We start from the raw sequence: 21,421 nt of genomic DNA on the forward strand, positions 1-21,421 counted from the left end.
CTCTATTCACAGAATACATGATCCTACATAGTAAATCCCAAAGAGTCTACACAAAAACTACTAGAGCTAATCAACAAAGTTGCAGGGTAAAAGATCAACATGCAAAAATCAGTTATGTATCTATATATCAGCAATAAATAATCTGTAAGGGAAATTAAGAAGTCAATTCTATTTACAATAACATCAAAAATAATAAAATGCCCAGGAATAAATTTAACAAAGGATGTGAAAGACTTGTATACTAAAAACTATAAAACACTGCTGAAAGAAATTTAAAAGACCTAAATAAATGGAAAAATATCTCATCTTCCTGGACTGGAGGAGTTAACAGTGTTTAGATGACAATACTACTCAAAGTGATCTATAAATTCTATGCAATCCCTGTCAAAGCCAATGGTCTGTTTTTCAGAAACGGAGAATCCAATTCTCAAATTTGCATGGAATTTTAAGGGGCCATGAAAAGCTAAAACAATCTTGAAAAAGAAGAAGAAACTTGGAGTAGTCTGCTTGCCATTTTCAAAACTTAGTACAAAGCTACAGTAATCAAAACAGTGTAGTGCTGGCATAAGAATAAACATACAGACCAATAGAATAGAACTGAGAGTACAGAAATAAACCTACTGTCTATGGACAATTGCTTTTCTACAAGGGCATCAAGAACATTCAAAAGAGAAAGGACAGCCTTTCAACAAATAGTGCTGAGAAAACTGGATATCCACATGCCACATGCAAAAGAATGAAATCGGACCCCCTACCTCATACCATATACAAATATTCACTCAAAATAGATCAATGAACCTAAATACAGTAAAAGAGTTAAAACCACTTTTTCAAATCTTAGGATAAAACATAGGGATAAATATTCATGACCTTGAAACATGTTGGAACTAGATAGAGGTAGTGTTGCATAACATTTTAAATGTACTAAATGCCATTGAATTGCTCAGTGTAAAATGGTTAAATTTATGTTACATGGACTTCCCTCAATAAAAAAGAAATTAAAGAAATGAACATGACTGAGAGTCAGATTAAAAGTTCCAATTTGTTTTTTGCAATGTTTGATCTTGTGGCGGAATGCCCTTAACCTCTGTCTCACTGAAAAATTAGAGATGAGAGTTCCTGCTCTGTGTATGTTACAGGATTCTTAAAAAGGTCAAAAGAAGTGTTGTACTGAAACAGTCCTTTGATACTGCTAGGTGCTCTGCCAACACAAGCTGCCATGGCGATTCCTGCCCAGTCCTGTCAGTGCCATACCAGGCGCCTGGGCTGGTGTGTGTATTTGTGGTTTCATTCTCACAGTGTGGGTGTGGTTACGGAGGGGGAAACTGGGAATTAGAGAGGTGGAAGGACCTGCCTCGTGGCACAGGACTGGAGCTCAGATTTCTAATTCCAGACACACAAAGCTCTTTCCACCACAACCTACTGGCCCCTGCAGCAGACTCTCCCAGCTCTTTGCCTTCAGAGTTGCCTGTTTTAGTGGGAATCCTGTGCAAATGGCAGTAATTATTGAAACTTTTCTAAATAACTCTTCTGTCAGCCTCACTCCATCACTTGGTTTCTATCCCTAATTCAGATGCCACTCCCGGTCAAGACCACTCTCTCAACAGCCGCCAAAGTGCTTGAAAAGAACAAGAAATACCCGCAGCAGCTGCTCCATTATGAGAGATGGTAGCTTGGGCTGAAGCAAAGCCTCCACATGAGCTGGAAACCTTGCAAGCACAGACCGCGATGCCCCCAGCCTCCACCCACCCACCACCCCTCCACAGCAGGCTGCACACATCGGAAGCGTGGGTGCATAGGAAGAGGAAGTTAATGGGCAGTGTGGAAAGGCAGGGGGGTCCCAGGTGGCCACTGTGCCTCTCTGAACTAAGGGAGTAACAGTAGCAGCAGTTATTTGCTGTGAGCCTTCCTGTTGCAGGCATGGTCCTTAGGAAAGATTCATTATTCTCATAACAACCATACCAGGCAGGAACTGTTTCCCCATATTCAGAAACAATGGCTGAGACTCTGGTGATGTCCCCCATTCTTCCAACTGACAGGGTCTGGGGTAGGCGCTGGCAGGGAGCTGGGCAGTGAGGGCAATAGGCACATTCCTGCCTCAAGCAGCTGACAGTCTCGTGGGGTTAGGGGCTGGGGAGACCCCGGCCTCCTGCAAAGTGCTTGGTGTTGGTATGTTGCCATGGTAGGCCTCAGTAAGAGGCAGCCTGGACAGGAACAGCTGCACAGAGAAAAGGGGGAGGGGTCAGGGGAGCTGGGCATGGTTTCCCAGATGGAGGGGAGCAAAGGCAGGACAGAGCCTGTCAGGGCCCTCCAGGGTGGCAGGAAGACCCAATCTCACCCCTCACTCGGCTGTGCCCTCTGCAGATGAGGTTCCAGGCTGCCAGCCCAGCAGCCTGCCACCTTTCCCAAGCTCAGACGCCCAGCTGGGAGCTGGGAGCAGGAGTGTTGTCACAGGTGAGGACACCTCCAGAGGAGAGTAGCAGGCACCCAGCCTGGAAGCTTGTGGGACCTCCCTCCTCCCAGCACCAGGACACCTCTCCATACCTGGGGTTCCAGGCCACACTTAGTGACCTCCTTAGGGGTGCCCTGAGCCCAGCAAGTCTGTCTCTCCAAACTGAAACATCCCTGTCTGAACAACAGACAGCACCTCCCGTAGGGCGGCAGGGGTAAGGCAGGCTTTGAGGCAAGCATGGGGGTGACCCCTCCTGTACACTGAGCACAGTCATCCTGACACCCTGAGAGGTAGACATTTGACAGCCTAGGGAACTGAGGCACAGCGAGGTTATGAAGCCTGTCTGAGGTCACAGAGCCAATGGGTGTGGGGTTGGAGTTCCACCTGCAGACCCTGGCTCTGAGTGCCCACCGACCCCAAATGAGGGCCCACACCCGCCTATCCCTCCACCTGCCTGGGATCTGGATGGCAGATGCCCCACATCTCCTGGTAGAGGTCATAGAAACATCTGCCCTGATGGAGCTGGGCAGAGGACACTGAAGGCTGGGGCGCCACTGAATATTCCAAGCAGTGGCAGTTGCAGACATGAGACAGGCACATGGCAGAAAGCACCAGGCTAACCAGGGAGATGCTGCCAGTGTCTCCTGAAAAGCAGTAGAGATAAGGAAAGGCGCAGCCTGAGGCCCGGAGCTGTGAGCTCCATCTTCACCTAACGGAGGGTTTCCAGGGCTCACCAGGTCCAGAGAACCATTAGGTGGAGCTGCTGACATCCGAGACTAGAGGATGGAACATGGTTTTGCCATATTAGACTCCACGCCTCTGTGGTTCGTGTTATTTCAATTAGTCTCTCTGATCTTACTGAACACTCTTTATACGTACAATTCCTGTCGTCAAAAATCAATGTGTCTGAAGGTATTGAAGTCTTTTAAAACAAAGTCAATATTTCTCAGAAAGACTCCAGTCCCCCAGTGGATAAATGGTCAGGCTTCCTCAAAGATCACTTTATGCTTACTAATATCACATCAACCAGATGTAGGGTGACCATATAGGGTGATCCAAAATGGGACACTTTTGAGAGTGAATGGGGGCCCTATTGTGATGCTATAACAACAGGCAAAACTGGATGTGGTCAGCAAACTGGGGCATGTGGTCAACCTGGACAGAGAGGACATGAGCAGTGCCCCCATCAGCCAGATGTGCCCCAGTGGAAAGACATCTGGCTTCTTGCAGAGTGGCATATATTTTCTTGAAGAAGAATAGTTTCCAAACACAGGACTATGGTTTTTATGTCTTCAAATACCTGCTGTATTTTGACTAGTTTATGCCATTGAGCTGATCTAAGATGAACAGAAAAGAGTAGTAAAAAGACAGGTTGCAAAGTTTAAACTTTCAGTATCCTTCATCCAAGGAAGTCCTTTAAATGTGGATTAAGTCATCACTTAGGCAGAATTTAAGTATGTTTTTCAGATTTAGTTACAATTTAGGGCAGAGTTATAAGTACGTTTTTAGAAATAATGACAAATCATTCTCAAAATAGATGGTTTGGGCAATGCAGAACAGTCACTTTAATAAAATTTAACCCAAGCATCAAAAATGGGATAATCTATATTGTTGCATTTCTTTCCATCATTCTTTTATCTGGCTCCCTAGAGGGAGCTAATTTAATTTGAAAAGAGTGGAGATATTGACTCCAATGCGTGTTCCCAGGGACATCAGAGCAGAATCAGATCACTCAGAAGGAAACTCGTCTCTCATATCTGTAAATGGTGAGGTCTACAAAGTCTTCTTCATGAGGAAGCTCTTATAAACCAGAGCAGTCTTCAAAATCTGATTTTCATCAAAAACCCTTGGTCAGGATCTAGTTGTATTGTGGGGAAAAAAATCCTAAGCCTGGTGTTTTGTCAGTGTCCTGAGCTGGACACAGTGGCCACAGGTCCCTGCCAAGGGAGAAATCACAAGGTGCAATGAACACCTTGCAAATGTCTGTAGACATCTCACTATTTATCACTGGTAAGAAAATCTCATTTGATGCAAGTTGGGAATTTGGACTCTGTCCTGAGAAAGGCAGGTTCTCTGATTCAGTAGATAGAAAAAAAAACACAGATGCTCTGTCTGGACAGGAGTACAAGCTGGAGGAAAACCCAGCTTGTAGCAGTCATGACACCTGACCTATGTGAAAGCCAGTGCCTTCATGCATTTGATTTCAATTGTCACAGCAACGCTGTGGTGGAACTGGCAAACTTCCACCAAACCCCTTCCCTTTCTCTGGGCACACAGTACGGAACACACTTCCCGGCAGCCTTTGCAGCCCTGCACCATGTGACTACGCTCCAGCCATGGACTGGGAATGAAGTTGACACATGCTCAGTGAGCTCAGCCAGGTCTTCTACTCTCTCTCTCTTCCACTATCGGCAGCCACATGTCAATGCCAAGGGTATCCAGGACCGGACCTTGGGGATGGCAGGGACTCTGTCAGCCTGGGCCTGTGAGAAGTGCAGAGAGCACCCTCCACTTCTCACCTCCATGGACTGGGCTTCCTTGAGTAAGGAATAAAATTCTAAGGTGTTAAGTCATGCCACCGAGAAGCTGAGGTTGATCTATTATAGCAGCTAGCTTTATCTTAGCTGATAAAAACAGCATGTGGTTATTAGGTGGCACTGGGCTGATGGAGGGGATGCAAACGTGCATGGCCTGCCTTGGACCTAGGATGCCCCAAGCCTCCTGCCTGCACCTACCATGTAGGGGCATGGCCATCCTGCTGGGGAGCTATCTGACTCCATTTCACCACCAAGGAAAACATGGCTGAGAGGCCAAGTAATTTGCCTATGATTAAGCAGCTGGCAAGGGTTACAAGCAGGATTTGAATCTGGGTCCACCCAGATCCAAAGCTGTTACCTTATTAAAACAGAGCCCTGGCTGCCCTGGCCCCATGTGCAGTGCTCCACTCATGTGGCAGCCACATCCTGGTGCTTCTCACCCTCAGTTCAAGAATGAGCATGATGGAAGTAGTGACCCCAGCAGTTTGTTGGGGTGTTCCTACCTGCTCCCTCCCATCCTGAATCAGGATGCCTTACCCCAGGATGACTGCACCCTCCCCAGTCAGTAGCAGCTGCTGCAGAGGACCACTCACCCCTCAGACCCACCACACAGTGGCTCAGCCCGCCCCCTACCCCCATGCAGTCTCTGCATCTCCACACCGCCATCCTGCCTCCCTGTGGCCGCTGGCGGGAGCCCCAGAGTACCACCCCTGAGAGTTGGCATGTCTGCACCAGCCCAGCGATGGCAGCTTCCCACCAGTGTAGCCGGCTCCCCTGCTGGCAGCCCTGCCTGCTCTCCCTGCTCCTCTCCTGCACCTCCCAGGTAAGCGACTTGTGCTGGTCCTGGGCCTGATGGGCTACATGCCTGCCCTATCTCCCCTCATCCAGGTTCACCTGTTGACGTCCCAGCTGCTCTGATCCATTCAACTTAGTTCAAGAAACATTTCCTGAGCCCCTGCTGGTGGCCAACCCTGGAAACAGAAGTAGCTCAGAGGGGTCTGTGGCTGCAAACAGCCCTGGGCTAATGGGAGAGGCAGGCCCAGGAAGAAAAGATTCTGACTTAAGGCAGTGAGTGTAGGAATTGTTGTTTTCTCTTAAACTCACCGAGCTCCTGATCTGCGCCACGGTCACACAGGGTCACCACACACCAGGCAGGAAAACAAAGAAACACACCCTGCCCTCAAGAGCTATGATTTCACTGGGGGACAATGTGTTAGATGGGGTCACTGCTGCAGGACACGCGGGAAATTCAGGAGGAGTCCAGGTGACTACCAGGATTGAGGCCTGAGCAAGCGGAAAGATAGAGACAGCAAGATGCCTTCATATCTGAGTAAGACGCAAAGTGCACAGTCGGGAACTCAGAGGAGAAGAGCCAGGAAGGAAAGTCTCGATGAATTTAAATTTTTTTTAATTTATAACAAGATTTAAAACACTAATTTTATTATTCAATTCAATTGCTCAGAATTCTTCATGAGCCAGTCTGTGAAACGGAACTTTTACATTTCTTTCCGTCCCCACTGCTACAGAAAGTGCAGGGGCTTCCCTGTTGGAGGTGGGTGGAATGTGCAGCCTCTTCCCTCAGAGGTTTGGAGGCATCACTTCACTTCTTCCTTGCTTTACCTCTGCCATGGCAGTTTTAGTAACCACCTCTCTGGGTGGCTGCAGGACCATGCTAAGTCCTGATGGAAACATACTAGTTATGCAAGAAATGTTATCTCCTCCCTCTTCTCTCTCTCTGCACTGTGGAAGACTCCCTAATGCAACTTCTAACAAAAATGTGAGCCTGGCTGAGTGCAGTGGCTCACACGTGTAATCCCAACACTTTGGGAGGCCGAGGCAGGCAAATCACCTGAGGTCAGGAGTTTGAGACCAGCCGGGCCAACATGGCAAAACCCCGTCTCTACTAAAAAAAATACAAAAATTAGCTGGGTGTGGTGGTGCACACCTATAATCCCAGGTATTCGGGAGGCTGAGGTAGAAGGATTACTTGAACCCAGGAGACAGAGGTTGCAGTGAGCCAAGATTGCGACACTGCACTCCAGCCTGTGAGACTCCATCTCAAAAAAATAAAAGTGAACCTGAAAGACCCACTGTGGTTTGAGGATGAGGCATCCTCCATGCAACACCCTGTCCCGTCACCTACTAGACTCAGGACCCACTGATGCACATGGTCTCAGACACCTAGCACATTAGGCTGTGTGTGCTCTCCCGTGGGTGGGTGGGGTGCCCCAATCTGGCCCACCGGCTGTCTGCGAGCTGGCTGTGACCGCCTGAGCACCAATCTGAATGTGTGCTCCCAGGTGTCCCCTCCTCAGGGACCAGCCTCATTCTAGGCTTATTGAGAATGAGGGCAAGACAGTTCCCAGCCCCTGAGGACATCAGGATTGAACAGGACGAGGACATGGAGGACACTCACAGAGACCCCCAGGCTGAATGAGTGGTGTTCCAGGCCACTCCCTCTTCCTGACCCAATCCCCTCCTCCCTCTTTCCTGATGGGACACTGAAGCAGAGTTGAGAGAGACCCTTCCTGAGGCTGTGTTGGCGCAGGAGCACTCTGTCCCCACAGAAACACTCACAGACCCCAGATGTGTCATCAAGGACCACATTCAGCTGCAAGCAAAAGACAACCCAACTGACAGTGGCCTCCACATATCCGGGAGAGGGTATCTTAAGCATAGCAAATGCCGAAGGAGGCAGTCCCAGGAAGGCGCTCACCCTGGCTTCACTCCCCCATTCTTTGGCCACAGATGGCTGATACTCTGGCCTCTTGTTTGTCTATCAAGAGAGGTAAGCAAAGAAGGAACATGCCTAGGCCACAAAAGCAAAAGCTTTGCCCAAAACCATCAGATGGTAACTCATCACCAGACTGTGTCACCTGGCAATGTGCAGATGCACCAGAGGCTGAGGAAGGGAGGTTTCTGTCCGGGCACATTAACACCCAAACAAAATCAGGATTCCATTCTTAAGGAAGAAGGGAGATGGATGTTAGAAGGACAAATAGCCGAGCTAGAAATTTAAAGGTTTCATGTTATACCAGATGGGTCTGAGAGGGACTGGGAAAATATTGGAGTCTGCCCAAAACATCCAGAGAAACCATTAAAGGGGCAGAGGGAAGGTTGTAGAACCGATGTGGGGCCTGCTTGCCCAACACAGTAAGACCGGCTATCCACATGGGTTTTGCCGTGGCAGAAAGGAAGGCATTTATTTGCAAGGCACAAAGCAGGACGACCAGCAGCGAATGTTTAAATTCTGACTTCCCCAGTGGCTTGCCCAAAAGGTTTCTAAAGGCAAGGGTAAATCTCATGAAAGCAAAGGTGATAGGCAAAATCGAAGTCAGTACGTGGGAGTTACACATTGGTTTTGGCCCAAAAAGACGGGATATCTTAAAACAATGGGCTTACATGTCATAGGTAAATTCAAAGATTTTCTGATTTACAATTAGGTAATGAAAAGCTTTCTTTATAAATTTGAGGTCATCAGACAAGAATGTTAGCTCTGGCTGGTGGGTGTGACTCCCTCAAGGCCCTTCAAGAAGAAATTTAGAACAAAGAATTCAGGTCTAGAATTCAGTCTTCAGGTCCCCCTTCCCAGAGGCCTATGTGCCACAGATCTGTTTGGTGGGGGTCCAGGTTTCTGCAAAACAACTCTGGGACATATGTTAAGATGTTATCTTTAGTTTCCAAAGGGAACCAAGCATCTGACTCTAACTTCCTTGGCGGTTGTTTTAGACTACTATCTTTTTACTTATCAAGTTGCTCATTTACTTCTCAGGGCTAGCTGGGTACCTGGAATTTCCCTTAAAGGAACTCAAGATTTTCCTTTATTTTCATGCCTGGGGGGCCACGGGCCCTAAAATAGGGTCCCTGCTCTGTCTCAGGAAAATGAAAAAATGTGTGGCTTGCTTTTATCCTACCAGGTATAAGTCAGTACAACAAAATGGTTAAATAATATTCACTTAGAAACATTTTTCTGGAATCCAATGAAGATCATCAGGCCGAAAAAAATCCCCAAACCAAAAGATATGCCTGAATAGAAGTATGTGAAAACTGCCACATTTATAGCCCTTGAATTCATTCTTTAATTTTAAGTGTTTTACTTTCACAGCCTTCAAAAGCCACTTTCCCATTTAGAGAAGAAACTCTCTTAAAGGGATTATTTTTTTTCCAAGATCTCTCTCCTGATAAAGTGCCCCATGGAGATCTTATGCCACTTTTCATCCTTTACAGCAGGTCAAGAAACTCCCAGGAAGAGCTGGCTCTCAACCATGGGCCCACGCTTTCAGTATGTGCAGCCCCCACACGTGTGAACTTGCCTGCTCCCCTGCACCAGGGGTCTCCCCTCCAGAAACAGAGGGGAGGTTTCCCCATCAATCCTGCTTTTAAAAAAGAAAAAGGGGGGGGGGTGCAGGGAATCACTTAGTTGGACCTGACTTTCCTTTTTTTTTTTTTTTTTTGAGATGGAGTTTCACTCTTGTCATGCCCAGGCTGGAGTGTAATGGCAGGATCTCAGCTCACTGCAACCTCTGCCTCCCAGGTTCAAGCGATTCTCCTGTCCCAGCTTCCTGAGCAGCTGGGATTACAGGCACCTGTCACCATGCCCAGCTAATTTTTATATTTTTATTTTTTTAGTAGAGATGGGGTTTCACCATGTTGACCAGGCTGGTCTTGAACTCTTGACCCCAGATGATCCGCCCATCTCGGCCTCCCAAAGTGCTGGGATTACAGGCGTGAGCCACCGTGCCCAGCCCCCAGACCTGACTTTCTAAATAAATCAATCTTGTTAGCAGGCTTCAGAACCATGCCATGCACCCAGTCACCCATCTGTTCAAAGTGAAGCGCAGGAGTCCTGAGCACGGCGTCAACCCTCCGCACCTGGAAGCATCATTCCTAACCCACCCAGCCAGGAAAATGAAAATGAGGCTTCTTTCCCCATTGTACCATGAGACAGGTGAAGCTGAGGTGGGTTACCTCATCCAAGGCCATCCAGACAAGCGGAGGGAGGCAACGGTCCACATTCCTTCCACTGCCCCACACACTTCCCTACACATCACATATGATTTCCTGGGGGGAAATAAAGAAAAATAAAAGAAAATATTGCATCTATCTTATGCTAATGAATGCCCAATATATCAATGCATCTCCTCCTCTTCGTGAATACCCAGTTCCCAATAGTAGCCCCTATTTACAGAAGCTCCTAGGTTCTTGGGTCTGGTGAAGCTAGTAAAAATCTTACACACTTCAAAGATGCAGAAGCACAATCCCAAAATTGTCACTGAGAGAAAAACTGAATTTTTAGAGCCAGGTTAGTTTTCTGTTTGTTTGTGGTTTGAGACATAGTCTCTACTCCACCCAGGCTGGAGTGCGGTGGCACGATCTCAGCTAACTGCAGCCTCCGCCTCCTGGGCTCAAGCGATCCTCCCACCTAAGCCTTCCAAGCAACTGGGACTACAGCTGTGCACTATCACACCTGGCTAATTTTTTCTTTTCCTTTTTTTCTTTTTTTTTTTTTTTTGTAGAGATGGGGCTTACAGGTCATAGGTAGATTAAAAGATTTTCTGATTTGCCATTAGTTAATGAAAAGTAGCTTTGTTTATACAGTTGGGGTCATCAGGAAAGAATGTTAGCTCTGACTTGCAGGTGTGACTCCCTCCAGGCCCTTCAAGAAGAAATTTAGAACAAAGAATGGTAGTCCAGAATTCAGCCTTCAGTTCCTCCTTATCGGAGGTCTATGTGCCACAGATCTGTTCGGTGGGGGTCTGGGTTTCTGAAAACCAACTCAGGAACATATGTTGAGATGTTATCTTCAGTTTCTATAGGGGAACCAAGCATCTGACTCTAACTTCCACTTTCTCAGCCTGTTGTTTTAGACTACTATTACCTTCTTGCTTATCAAGTTGCTCATTTACTTCTCAGGGCTAGCTGGGTGCTAGCCTAGGCTAGTCTTGAACTCCTGAGCTCAGGTGATCCACCTGCCTCAGCTTCCCGAAGTGCTGGGATTGCAGGTGTGAGCCACTGCACACAGCCTAGCCAGGTTTTTTGTTTTGGGATTTTTTTTTTTTTTTGAGACAGAGTCTCACCCTGTTGCCCAGGCTGGAGTGCAGTGGCATGATCTACGCTCACTGCAACCTCCACCTCCTGGGTTCAAGCAATTCTCCTGCCTTAGCCTCCCAAGTAGCTGGGACTACAGGCACCTGCCACAACGCCCGGCTAATTTTTGTATTTTTAGTAGAGACAGGGCTTTACCATGTTGGCCAGGCTGGTCTCAAACCCCTGACCTCAAGGGATCTGCTCATCTTGGCCTCCCAAAGTGCTGGGATTACAGGCGTGAGCCACCGCACCTGCCCACAAGGTTAGTTTTTAATTAATCAGCCCATGATAGAAGAAGAAGGAAAGAACATACCTAAGACAGATTGGCATATTAGTCATTCAGTTCCAATGCTGATATACACATGGCTACACAACCATACACATACATGTGCACACACATCTGACACACACTCACCTACACACACACACACATACATATGAACACATATCTCTCAGGCAATTCACATATTCTAAAATACTCAGAGTAATTGATCATAAAGTGCTATCTGTTTATCCATCAACCGTAATCATCATCGTCGTGTCTAAAACCCCTACTGTTTCACCTAAAGTGTTAAATACTGCCTGTTGTTTTCTTGCTGTCTCTTTCAACAAGTAAGTTTAGTTCCCATTAGCAAAGGAAAAAGTTACACACACACGCACACACACACACACATACATACACATAGAATTTCTCCGAGAGTATCGTTAGGATTATCTCACCTGAGAAGGGAGAGTGAGAATCATGAGAAAGCTGAAAATGTTAAGATTGGATTTATTGTTTGGCAGAAAGGGAGTAGCTGAAACTCCCTAGTAATAAGCAGAAGCTTTGTTTTCAGTTCTGTGATATTAACCTTTATTTCACTAAGATAAAGCCGACAAAATTAGAACCCCTCACTTGCATTACAACTACACGGGGGTGGTGGGTCCATGAGGAGCAGACCCCCTACGTGACCACAGGAGCAGCAGCAGGACAGAGGACCTGCCAGGGTCGCCAACAGGGACATCTTGGCCCAGACATCATGGACAGGGTCCCCCTTGGCTCACCCGACCAGGCAAGTAAGACCGTGGGACCAGCAAAGCTCGCCACCTCACTCAGGGACAAAGACATCCTGCCCAAGCATGGAAGCTGGAGATGAGGATGAGTGCCAGGTGCCTTCTTTGCCCCCTGTATCCCCAACAAATAAGTTTCTAATGCAAAGACCCAGGCCTTAGAGGTGCTCATGGTGATCAGCACATGGGGGAGTGTGGGAAGGACTGGGTTAGGACACACACAGACACACACCTAAGACAACACTGAAAGAGCTCTCCTCCCCACCCCTGAGGCCACAACTGGGGCTCTTGCTGACAGGGGCACCCACAGCATCTAAAAGGAAACGATCGCTGCCTTCTGCTCAGCACAGATGACCCCATCCTCGCTCCAGAAGGAGAAGGGTCTCTGGAGAGGCCCTCCCAGGACCCTGCCCTTGCTGCACTCAGGTCCCTGGTGTTTGGATTTCTGCTTCCAAATTGTTTAAGTGCAGGGCCTCTCATCTTTTCCCCCAAAGTGAAAGAAACCTCAGTGGATGCTTGGAAACTACATCAGGAGGCACAGGCGATTACATGTCCCAGAGCCAACGCTTGTACATTCCCAAGCAGAGACCAGCTGCTAGGATGGCTTCTAAAGAGCCTGGCATCCCTGGAGCAACAGAATCCAGCGGCACATAAAAGTAAACCAAAGGCTAGTGTTGGAGGAAGCACACCCACCACTAACAAAGGATGCACAGTGGATCCTTTAAGACACTTAAAGGACTCTTGGCCTCCAAACCTCACTTCCACAAAAGCTTATTTTTCTTCTCACAAGGTTTGTGTGTTCCGCCCCTAGCGTTTCTAAGACCTGGCTAACATTTATAGTTCACTGCCACATGTCTCTCACTTTCATCTGTATGAATTTCCCCAGTGTTAAAGAATCCATTGCGCCCACCAACCAACTCAAGCACAGAGGTCATTCCTTCTGGAAAGAGTCCCAATCCCAGCCTAGAGGATGAGGCTGGCATCTTCCTACTGGCCGGGTCTTCTCCGCAAATTGGGATCTGTCTCCTGGGAGGATGACACCCATGGCTGCTTTATAGTTGACACACATAACTACTTTATAGTTAAGTGTTGAATAGCTCACCTTGGCCAGGAGCTAGATTCCTGCTGGTGGGAAATGCATAGCCTACTTGCTGTACCCAAGCCCCTGGAGCTTTCATTCTGCAGCAGTCTCTCCAGGAACAAGGTCATCCCTAAAGGTGAAAGGATACCCAGTTTATAACTTGAGTTTATAATGTATTTCAAACTTTTTTTTTTTTTTTTGAGATGGAGTCTCACTCTGTCACCCAGGCTGGAGTGCAGTGGCACCATCTCGGGTCACTGCAAGCTCTGCTTCCCGCGTTCATGCCATTCTCCTGCCTCAGCCTCCCGAGTAGCTGGAATTACAGGAGCCTGTCACCATGCCCGGCTAATTTTTGTATTTTTAGTAGAGACAGGGTTTCACCTTGTTGGCCAGGCTAGTCTCGAACTCCTGACCTCAACTGATCCACCCACCTCAGCCTCCCAAAGTGCTGGGATTACAGGCGTGAGCCATCACGCCTGACCTTAAACTTTTTAATTATGAAAATAACACACATAGAAAAGTGCATAAAACATGTATTTATAATTCACCCAATAATAGTAAAAGTCATGCCCAACCACACCTAGGTGAAGATCTACAGCCTGCCAGAAGCCAAGGTTCTCTCCCTGACCCCTGCCTCAACCCCCATGGTGCCCACCATCTTGACTTTTACCATAGTCAATTCCTTGCTGTGTTTCATTTGTTCACCTGCATATGCATCCCTACACAACGTACGGTATCATAACATCTGTAAATTTTTTTTCTTTTTTTTTTCTGAGATGGAGTCTCCCTTTGTCGCCCAGGCTGGAGTACAGTGGTGCGATCTCGGCTCACTACCGCCTCTGCCTCCTGGGTTCAAGTGATTCTCCTGCCTCAGCTTCCTGAGTAGCTGGGACTACAAGTGTGCGCCACCATGCCCAGCTAATTTTTGTATTTTTAGTAGAGACGGGGTTTCACCGTATTGGACAGGATCATCTCAATCTCTTGACCTCATGATCCACCCACCTCGGCCTCCCAAAGTGCTGGGATTACAGGTGTGAGCCACCGCATAAAATCCTAAGTCCCCTGCCAACTGAATGTACCCCCTCTTGGGCAAAAGGACCCCAGGAAAACCTTAAAAACTGAGTTCTCGGCCATGATGGAATGGGTGGTCAGACGTGCCTCGTTATCCCCCCTCCCTTTTGCTTGCAGTATACACACAACAACTGACCAGCATTCACGTTAAAACAGAGGCCGTAAGACTGACAGAACAGGCTCTGTGGCAGTAAGATGACACATTATAAACAGGACCCAAGGCCATGTCAGGCAAGGGTTAAGTCCCACACCCCTACGCTTTAAAGAATAAACTATTTTCTAACTGTCATAAGGTTCTTCTTTTTCTCTAGCAGCAAAACAAGCACTGGCCATGAGATAAACAATATTAAAGCAATTTGTAGCTCCCCACTAGACAATGACTAACTGAGCCCACTGTTTCATCAGCCATAACTACAGCTTTGATTGGACAACAAATGGATTTCAGTAACTTTCTCCAGATAACAAGACCAATCACCACAGACTGGTTCTGGCCAGTTTACAGAGGCTGCCTTCAGGTCCTGAAAAGATCTTTTCACGTGCAGGGCTTAATTGTAATAGATTTAAACGTTAAGTCTCCTCCCCGAGGTGGATATAGGTCATGGGTTACACACATGTGTGTTCAATACGCATGCATCAGGATAGTCTTCATGCATATTCATAGCTCCTCCTGTAAGCTGTTGAATATGAATGTTCAGCCAACCTGTTCGGCACAAAGCTCCTACCTCAGCCCCTCCTCTTTGAAAATGCCTGTGGGCTTTGCCAGAGGCTACGTTTCCCAGCCTGAGGAATGGCCACCTTACAGACGCTAACCCTTATAAGAAATAAAGTCTTCTCTCTACCTTTATAAATTTGTGATTTTTTTAGTTAACACATTTAAACTCTATCGAATATGAAGTATACATACAGATAATGAAAAACGATGCAGTTAAACGAAAAAATACTTTCTTGATTAGAATTTTCATTTTATGCTTATAAAAAGAAAATTTATGATGTGTGTGCACATAGATTTTATTATATATTACACTCATGCATGCATTAAAAAAGAAAAATTAAGCAAAACATTCTGGTTCAGGTAGTCTTAAACCCTCTTCCTAATTGGGCTCCACATTCTCCACATCGCTTTTGACCCAGATTGTCTGTGTCTGTGTTTCCCTTGCTGTATCATTCTCTATGCAAAAAGAGTGCTGCCCACTGAGAATTTCTTACCATAGTGCATCTCTACTGTTTCTGGGCTTTCTTGCAGACTGCTGGCAGTCTTAGCATCATAATTACCACAAAAGTCAAGACCATTTGACCTCATTAGCCAATAGGTGACATCATCTTCAAACTTCCAGAGCCTCATAATAGCTCATATACAGGAGCTGCTGGTGCCACTGCTGAGTGTCTGGCTGAGTCCAACTGCACAGCTGGCCTTTTTGGCAGTTTGAGCTGCTTAAGAATTTTTAATTTGTTTTCGTGTATGTGTGAAGCATCAGCTGGAGTTAGTAAGTTACAAGTGATAAGTATTCTTTTTAATAAGCATAAAATGAAAATTCTAATCAAGAAAGTTGTCAGTTTAATTGCATCATTTTTCCATATTGGTACATAAGATAATGGCACACTTCACAGTCAGTAAGATTTTAAATGTTATGGATACAGTATGTTGTTTAGGGACACATACGCAGTATTTAGGAGTGCACTGTGCTACGGATCATGAAGGTCAAGATAGCAGGTTGGCAGGGCACAGTGGCTCACACCTGTAATCCCAGCACTTTCGGAGGCCAAGGCAGGCAGATCACGAGGTCAGGGATTGAGACCATCCTGGCTAACATGGTGAAACCCCGGCTCCACTAAAAATACAAAAACTTAGCTGGGCGTGGTGGTGGGCACCTGTAGTCCCAGCTACTCGGGAGGCTGAGGCAGGAGAATGGCGTGAACCCGGGAGGCAGAGCTTGCAGTGAGCTGAGATCGTGCCACTGGACTCCAGCCTGGGCAACAGAGCAAGACTCCGTCTCAAAAAAAAAAAAAAAAAAAGAAAAAGAAAAAGATAGTAAGTGCTTTGGGAGGTGAGGCAGGGGTGGGAGAAACAGACTCCTGGGCTTCTGTCTAGGTCTTTACCCAGGTGTGGCTGGGTATTCACTCTCACTTACACCATGAGGTATGAGTCAGACATTCAGGCAGGGCTCAGCTAGGCAGTTCTCCTGCTCCCAGTGGTATCGTCTGAGGTGACAGAGCAGTAATCAGTTGATGGACGGACGAGAGGTTAGATGGGCTCAGGGATCCCAGAGAGAATATCCTAGCAACAAGCAAGTCAAGAGATTTCACCTGAGTTTTTAACCTTGGTTTCTCTAAAAGTTCCGTTCTTTTTTTTTCAATACTACTATATAACTTTATACACTTTCCTATTCCCCGCAAATATTTTCAAGTTTGTCTTGATTAAACATAGTAAGATTTGTTTTATATTCTACATCTGATTATTTCAACATTTAAGTCTTTGAGAATCCATTGTTAATTTTTTGGGAGGTGGGGTGGTGCTACTGATTTTCATTCATGGTATCTTACTTCATTTGTACTTGACCATCTTTGACTATGTGCAGTTATTGTACTTGGGAAGTTATTAAAAGAGCAATCTTTGAAGGCCTAGATGAAGGTATCATCCTTCAGAGAAAACTGAAAATACCTTTTAGGACACCATTTCATGTCCCCACAACTTCCACCTAACCCATAATATAATCACCTTCTGCTCTCCTCTCCCTGAAGTCTGGTTCTCTTGTGAGATGATGTTAATGAGAGCCTTCTCCTTCACCTTGAACACCTTGGGGTCAACAGGTCAAGTTGGCTATTTCCTCACTTGTCAGTGCATAGCTACAGCCATTTTTTAAATTCCTCATAAAAAAAAACTTGTTCTATCTTTATTCATAGCATTCAGCTAAGTAACACCCTACACCTCAGAGATTTCATCTCTTGAGCTCTATTGTACAAGATTTTTGCACCTGGTTCACAACGTTCCTTTGCATCCGATTTCTGTCATCACTCAGAATGACATCAACACGTATTATTACATCCACTTTAAATTCAACGTGACCATAAATGAGTCCTATAAATTTGCACCCTCTCTTCCTGTATTTCCAGTAATAGTGAATGTGCGAATGTCTCAGCTACTCACCTAATCACCTAACCCAGAGGCCCAGACACTTTCCTAGACAACGCTGCCTTCCAGTGAGCACCAAGTGCTTCCTTAATATTTTTTCCATCTACCCCTGTTCCTGTCCCCACTGCCCCTGCCTACATTCAGCCTCCTTAATCCCCAGGCTTGGATGCTGATAAATGACTTGAGTGGCACCTACAAAACAGCTAATGAAGCTCCCCACATGCTCCCACCAGGGCCTCCACAGAGCTGGTATGAACTACAGAAAGGGGCAGTTACTTTCCCCATGACGCTATCATTCCCATTAGTATTGCAAAGGCTCTATTTTTTAATTTGTCCCACAGCATGACAGACCCCAAACGCACATTTACTACTGGTATAGAGACACACATTAAGACCGGTAGTGACTGTTACAGTTCACATAAAAGCTGAGTTCCATTGCTTGGGCTGACTTTATGTGTGGGGGGAATGCATGCCTCTAGAATCCCATGAGAACTGACTTCTACATTGGGTGCTTTTCTGTCTCCTCCTGTGTCTCTCACGTAAGACCCATCAATGAATGCTATTAAGTTAACTTGGGAACAAGACTATATGATGAATCAGATGGAGGCCGCGCATCTTCATTGAGGGCGCGAGGTGGTTGTGCTGCTGTCCAGTCAGGATCTGGCAACAGAGTCACTGGGCTCAAAGTTCACACCTTCCTAGAATCCCACTAGGGTCAGCCAGTAACGCTTACAGAGCACTGACAAGTGCTGTGTCATAGGAACTTAAAAAGCAGCAGCAACAAGCCAGGTGTGGTGGCTCACACCTGTAATCCCAGCACTTTGGGAGGCCGAGGTGGGTGGATCACTTGAGGTCAGGAGTTCAAGACCAGCCTGGCCAACATGGTGAAACCCTGTATCTACTAAAAATACAAAAATTAGCTGGGCGTGATGGTGCACACCTGTAATCCTAGCTACTTGGGAGGCTGAGACAGAAGAATCACTTGAACCTGGGAGGTGGAGGTTGCAGTGAGCGCCACTGTACTGCAGTCTGGGCAACAGTTAGACTCTGTCTCAAAAAAAAAAAAAAAAAAAAAAAAAAAAAAAAAAAAAAACAACAAAAAAAGACAAAGCAGCAGCAATGGCACAAGGCCCAAACAATTACATCCCCGAGCCAAGGCCTGCACCTTGCCAAGCAGAGACCCAATGTTGGAGTGACTTCTAAACAGCCTGGCATCCCTGGAGCAACAGAATCCAGTGGTACACAAAAGCCAACCAAAGGCTAGTGTTTGAGGAAGCACACCCATCACTAACAGCACCCTTATTCTCCTTACAGAAAAGGGAGAAGAGATGACCAGCTAGGAACTGACTCCAAGTACAGGCAGGAAAACAATGGCTACTTAAGGATCCGAAGGCTTCTTTAGCTTCTCCTAGCTATTGCAAAAATGTACCTAGTGATGCTTCACGTAGCACCACCATGAGCGGCTTGCCTCTCAGAAGAGACAGGGACCCGTTGCCTGCAATGCACACCAACCTCAACAAGGTGGAGCTATTTCTTCGCAGTGACAGAGCTATTGCTACATGGAGCTATTGCTTCATTTGTAAAAGAGGTGGCTTTGGGGACGGAACTATTTCCCGTCCATCAGCCAACAACAAATATTCCAAATACTTGACCTCGGTCTAACGATGTTAGAAATTATCTAAAGGAACTTTATGCCCTTGAGAGGCTAGAATTTTGGTAAAGCTAATGTATCTTGTTTTTGTTTTGGGGACAGGGTCTCACTCTGTCACCCAGACTAGAGTGCAGTGGTGCGAGCTCGGCTCACTGTAACCTCCACCTCCCAGGCTCAAGTGATTTTCCCACCTCAGCCTCTCAAGTAGCTGGGACTACAGGCACCCACCACCAGGCCTGGCTCATTTTTATGTTTTTGTAGAGATAGGGTTTCACCATGTTGCCCAAGCTGGTCTCGAACTCTAAGCTCAAGCAATCTGCCCACCTCAGCCTCCCAAAGTGCTGGTTTTGCAGGCGTAAGCCACCATGTCTGGCCTAATATACCTTGTTTACAAGCACATGAGGTGTTACCTATCAATAAATCATCCATATATATCAATATATGGACTCCTGAGGTGGGGAAAGTTTCTTTAACTTCTTTTGTAAAGGCCTAGAGATTATAGTAGGCAAATCTCTGAATCCCTGGCGATGCATTGCCACCAATATGGAAAGCCTTCATACCTAAACACAAAGAGATACCTTGGTTCCTCTGCTAAAGGTACAGAAAAGAAAGCTCAACATAAGTTTATTACTAAAATTAGTTAGGTCACACAATAGGAGGTAAAGAGGTTGAGTATTACAACTGTCAGACATACCAAAAATATATTTCTATCAGATCTTGTAAAAATATGTAAGCAAGCTAACCTTCTTTGTCACTTTTCCTTCCTTTTTCATAGTTAATATAAGGAGAGTACTACAAGGCAAATGTCCTTTCTTTATGATTCTCTTTCTAGTTCTCCAGTTATAGGTTCTATTCCCTGTACTTGAGCTAGGGAGAGGATATAGCTTTACACATGACCATGATTTTTCTCTGGTGTAAGCTACGACAGTAGGATCAATCAAATGATGGACTTACTGAGTCAATGTGTTGAAGAAAGACTTCAGCAAGCAGGACCTCTTGTCTGACCGAAGATGGCTACACATCCTCCAATTTGCCCAGTGGAAAGGCTCACTCAAGGTGTCCCATCCTTGTCACCAAACTTTTGGGGGCAGAAAAGAAACTTAACACCCAAAGGAACATGCCAATTCAAAAATAGAGAATGATTAGATAATTCTATTATTTAGAAAAAACCTGAATGCATTCAGGTAGCCAGCAAGTGACTACACAGCTATGGTAGATTTTTAGCTGTGTTGTTATGGAATTAAAGCTACAGTTACTATCCCTCATTCCATTTTTAGTAAACAGCCAGAGGCTATTCAATTTGCATCAGTAGTTCCGTTGAGTTTACCCTGATGGCCTGATTTTTATAATTCTTTATCAGGCTTACCCTGATGTTCTGTTGTTATCATTCGTTACCACTACCTCCTGTAACCGCCCAAAAGTGTACCCACACACACGAAGGCATGTTCAGTTTCCCACACTCCACCTCAACAACTGGCACCAGAATCTGCCCAGTTGCTCAAGCCAAAATCTCAGGAGTCATCCTGGTTTTCTCTCCTGCTACCCTGTGGCCCCATATCCAATCCATCAGCAAAAAAGAGCTGGGAGCTGGAAAGGCAAGACTCTCTTCCTGTGAGTCCTTCACTCGGCCTGCACCTGTCTGAGCCACCATTCCACTCCCTCTCCCACCTACAGCCTGGTGATGTCTCCCTTCTCCTCTGCCTTCCCTCTTTGCAGCTCAATCTTTCTTTCCCTAAGTTATCAGTTGTATAATAAAGATTATAAAATCACTCTATCCCAATAAATATAGCTTCTATCAGTCTTAATGATTGAAGCACCGCAGAATTCTCGGTTTGGAAGGGGGTTTTGCTGCTTAAAAAGTTTCAAAATCACCGCCAGGGGGAACCAGCAGCCCTTTTGTTGATAACAGAGCCAGCTCCTCTTGCACGTGAATAAACAACCATAAATGAGACACAGCACATTTAGCAGTCTTTTAAAATCATTTAAGCTTTAAAAATCATTTAAAATACGTTTGTTAAAAAAAAGTAATTCAAATCAAGCATTTGCAACATACCTAAGATACCTCTATGGAGACTTAGCATCTACAAGACCCAGTTTGACAACTGCCAGCGCCAGGGAATAAGTGAAGTTTCTCAGCCCAAGTCACACAAGGCCCTCGCCAACCCACCTCTGCCTGCTCCCCAGGGCTCTCCTGTACCCCAGCCCTCTCTCTCCCTAAAGCCAGTGGGAGGCTCCGCGATTGTCCACCCCAAATCCTCTCCACCTTTTCCGGAATAGCAAGCGAATCCAAGAGATGCGGTCACGTGATGCCGTCCGACCAATCTGGTGTGAGCAGAGGCCCCCATTCTCGCGGGGAGCGGGG

The 21,421-nt window shown here is 46.3% G+C and overlaps 1 long non-coding RNA gene across 3 annotated transcripts in view; it reads right to left on the reverse strand.

Annotated features, from left to right (window-relative positions):
- LOC129472454 (uncharacterized) overlaps nucleotides 1-21,345 on the reverse strand; it is a 214,881-nt gene extending 193,536 nt beyond the window's left edge. For 2 of the 3 annotated variants that reach the window (XR_010118826.1, XR_010118827.1), the window contains exons 1-5: nucleotides 21,113-21,344; nucleotides 20,014-20,137; nucleotides 16,408-16,553; nucleotides 13,229-13,337; nucleotides 9,958-10,050 (exon numbers count right to left, since the gene is read on the reverse strand). This is a non-coding gene — a long non-coding RNA (uncharacterized lncRNA). Of the gene's footprint in view, nucleotides 1-9,957; nucleotides 10,051-13,228; nucleotides 13,338-16,407; nucleotides 16,554-20,013; nucleotides 20,138-21,112 lie in introns of all 3 variants that reach the window. The other variant, XR_010118825.1, reaches the window with a different exon arrangement.
- Between the last annotated feature and the right edge of the window lie 76 nt (nucleotides 21,346-21,421).

This window comes from Symphalangus syndactylus, chromosome 22, assembly GCF_028878055.3.
Source record: "Symphalangus syndactylus isolate Jambi chromosome 22, NHGRI_mSymSyn1-v2.1_pri, whole genome shotgun sequence".
Taxonomy (NCBI): Eukaryota; Metazoa; Chordata; class Mammalia; order Primates; family Hylobatidae; genus Symphalangus; species Symphalangus syndactylus.